This window comes from Suncus etruscus, chromosome 14 (genome assembly GCF_024139225.1).
Source record: "Suncus etruscus isolate mSunEtr1 chromosome 14, mSunEtr1.pri.cur, whole genome shotgun sequence".
Lineage (NCBI taxonomy): Eukaryota > Metazoa > Chordata > Mammalia > Eulipotyphla > Soricidae > Suncus > Suncus etruscus.
The window spans coordinates 41,415,459-41,419,423 of record NC_064861.1 but is presented as its reverse complement, the minus strand read 5'-3'; the positions used below and the strand labels follow the sequence as shown (position 1 = coordinate 41,419,423).

The following is a 3,965-nucleotide window of genomic DNA, read 5'->3' as shown; positions in this document are numbered from 1 at the left end:
GCCCAAAATAGTGGACAGTAATGTATGTATCCAAGGAGAAGAGAAAAACCAACCCTGTTACCAACCTTGTTCTTCATCGAAATGTTTTTGGAAGTCTTTTATACCGTCACCAATGTGTTGAACGCTATTCCTAACTAATCCAGTTTTGTCTTTGAAAATACAACATTGTTCCTTAAGGGCTACACAGACTCCCCCCTCTTACATAAGGGCAAAATATAGAGCACGACGATTTTGAAGAACTATATTAGCAAGGGAACTAATAGTATCGTAGGGGTTGAGGAGAGAAGCTAAGCTAACAGTGTTCATAATATGGGTTTGTGAGGGCTAGAGCAGAGGCATTTATAAGATTTAAAATAACTTGAGAGGAGGAGGATGGGCCAGAAGGCAGAGTCCGTAGCTCACAATTTGCCCAACAGTGAGTTAATGACGCTGAGGCTGAACTTTCCAGAGAAGAAGTTCAGAGTCAGTGGTGTAGATAGGAGGTTTAAACGTTGTGATGCTTTCATAAAACGGCGAAACTGGTGAATTGCAGATTCAACAGTGTTCATAGCTGGTGTTGGAGAGCGCTTGGGTAGAGGCATTGACTATTTGCAGGATGAGGATAAAGGTGGAAACCGGACCAACAGGTTTGATGGTTATTTTAGGCATTAACAAAGCTAAAACATAATAATTATGATAAGCAAGAAACATTTCAGTAACAATATGGGGAGAAAATTTAGTGGAGCAAACAAAATAAGTGGAGTTGGGGGCTTCAATGAAGATGGAAGAGTTGTTAACAATAATGGTTTGATTGCAAATGTCTGATTGTTGAACAGGCGGGCACATATATGGTTTGAGCAAGCAAAGTTCCACGACCGTGACTTGTTTGTAATAGAGGTTGTTGGTGGCAATGGTGGGCAACCAAGGCAGCTAGGCAGAGTGTCTAATTCAGCATTGTCAAAGGTGGAGTCAGTTAGAAACAGGTTTGCAGGAATGGCGGCTAGCAGGAGGTTTATAAGAAAACAGCTTGGCAGAAGGCAAAATGGTTACTTCATATAAAAATTAAGAATTTGCAGAAAACATTAGCAATTTACATTACACTAGTTATTTTTGAATACCACGGGAATGTTATTTGACCTCTGTTAGACTTTGGCATAAAAGAAAATTTATAATTAACAATTGCTAATTAAAAAAAAATTTTTTTAACTGAATATAAAGGATTTTTCTTAAACTTTTAGTTATTATGTTAAAGCTGGATGCTATTTTTTAGCCATAAATACATATTCTATAGGCCTGAACTTACACATAACAGGAAAGCCGGGTGACTGCAAAGTCCAGAAATTCTCCAGGGAAAAGTTATCCCCGATGGCCATTGAGAAATCTGGGGTTTGCCATCTCCCACACCTTCCGCCATGTTTTTAGAAGGACAAAGCTAGCTTAATACATAATTTTTAACACATGATTTTTAATTGTAAGATGCCAGTTTGTGAACTGACCAGACTGAATCAGGTTGAAAAAATTAAGTGAAATTTGAAAAATGGATAAGGCTTTAAAAAATGTATTATTATAAAATGTAGAGATAACAAATAAACAGACAAAACAAAACAACACTAAACACAACATTTTACACTTGTGGCCACTTTCATTCATCACAACAGACAGATAAACAGATAAAAGGAGTGATTTAAGACTTAATTATAAAAAATTGACAAGCGCTTTTAAATATTTAGCTAGCATGTTTGTGAGAAGAAAAAAAATTTTGTAGAAAAGCTTTTTTAGTTTTGAGAAGTACTTAATGTAGATGGAGTGGAACTTTGCTGAAAATAAATTTTAAGGTTTAGATTTAACACAAAACATTTTTAAAACAATTTTAATTTGAAGTTTAAAACATTAAGTAAAATGGTTAATAAGCAGTAAAAATTTTTTAAGTAAAATGGTTAATGAGCACTGTAGAAGGAGTCTTCACTCTGAAGTATGAAATCATTTGCTGTAAATGAATAGGTTTTCTTTAAATTGGTTTTGCAGTAGAACAGTAAGACAGCTGCAATAAAGTGTTAAAATTTTTATGATTAAACACAATAGCATGAACTATGATTATTAAAGGTATAAAAACTGATTTTAAAAAACAAACAACTGTTTTTACTATGAAGACTTTATGTGAATAATTTGTAAAAAATATTATATACAAAATTAACTAAATGTTTAGATTATTATAAAATATAGTTAAAGACATTGGATACATTTACACACCTAGAACTTAAGACTAAAATTATGTTTAATACTAGTTAATTTGCTTATAAAGTTTAGTTACTTTTATATATTACTTATAAAATTATATATAATATATTTTTTTCATTTATATTATTTTTTCACTGCGACACAAATATACAGATTTGTATAATGTGCTGATATTTTGAATGCACTTAAAATAATAGTTCTTTCAATGCAGAAATAAATAACAACCATTGCTGTAGCACAAAGTTAAAACTAAGGGTACTATAAAGCACACCTAGGTGTTCACTGTGCATTAAATTAACTATATTGTTTAAAAAGGCTAACCACATTATTTTTTACATAATTTTGTAAATACTTTAAAAATTAAAATAAAACTTTTAATAGAAATATAAGACTTAAATTTAACACTTTTGTGTTCGGTTGGATTTTAAAACACAAAGAAGTTTTTCTTTTACCAACATTTTGTTATCTGTAAAGTGACAGAATCATGACCTTGCTCTAAAATTTTCTGAGAGGCAAAAAAAAAAGTTTATTGCCCTTATTTTCATGTTGCTTTTTAATGTTTTAATAATTACTTTACACCACTTAATGCACTAAACCTAATAACACATATCTGACAAAGTGTAGGGCTAACAAGGTGAAGCAGAGTCTTTCACTGATAACTCGGGGAGGGGCCAGCACAGTTAACAGCAGGAAGGCTAGAGGCAAATTATTTACAGTCCGCAGGGTGTAATGATATAGAGAAAAAAAGCAATCTTTTAAGATTAATTACTAATTTATTGGAATTAGAGGGAATGGCAACCGAAGAGGGGAGTCTGGGTTGCAAAAGTACCATGGGGATCATGGTTTTATTAATTGATTTGAGAATATGCAAGAGATGCCACTTTTCAGATTTCTTATGAATAACAAAGATTGGGTATTTCAAGGTGAATTGGAAGGCTTAAAGTGGGAGTGGCAGGGCCTGAGCTGGCTGTTTCCCAAGGCTGGCAGGAAAGAGGCTGAAGGAGGCTGAGGGCTGGTTTGAGCAGAATGTACTGAGTAAAAGGTACATTAGGCTCAGAAGTTTTAACAGCAAAGTGTAGATATCGCAAGGTTTTATGGCTTAGCAGCTGATACTTTGTAATTATTCTGCTCACTGTGCCCTTAGAATTTTTTGTAGGCACTGCAGCAGTTTCTGTTTTATGGCACTCAGCCTCACTTTTATTAGTTTGTTCCTCTGAATTCTTAAGAGGGGGGGCCTGGCCGTGGAATTCAGTGGGCAGAGGACAGACAACTATAGATTTAGGAGGGGGGGGGAAACGCCTGAAGGGCAGAAACCTGTGAATTAAGAGAAGCAGCCTGTTTTTGAAGGCTTAAGATTTGTTTAAGATTTTCAATTTGGCCAAGTAGTTTCATTTCTATAGCTTTAAGAGGGGGAGCGGTGAGAGGAGGGAATCTGCCATGGTTAGGGACTGAGCGTCTTGGGCATTTAGAATTTTTTCCCTGGGGTGCGGGGGATCAGTGGGAGGCGTTTGAGAAGGTAGCTGCAGAGGCTGCTGAGCAGGCGGGGAGGGGGGGGGGAAGACTTTTTCCATTAGGGAGAAAGACAGGAAAGGTAGTAGCACTGGCTTTTGAGCTAAGAGCATTATCAAGTTTGTTAGAGAGGTGAGACACCATGGATGTAATTGTGGTGAGTTGGGAGCTTAAGTCAGAAAAGGGGGGGGGGGAGAAAGCAGCAACAGTTTGTTGCCGCGTGTGGGGGAGCTGCTGGA

The 3,965-nt window shown here is 35.7% G+C and overlaps 1 non-coding gene across 1 annotated transcript; it reads right to left on the bottom strand.

Moving 5' to 3' along the window:
* Nucleotides 1-2,377: 2,377 nt before the first annotated feature.
* On the bottom strand, nt 2,378-2,507 carry LOC126029349 (small nucleolar RNA SNORA22). Its single transcript, XR_007502963.1, has one exon. It is a non-coding gene; the product is annotated as a small nucleolar RNA SNORA22 (small nucleolar RNA).
* Nucleotides 2,508-3,965: the final 1,458 nt, after the last annotated feature.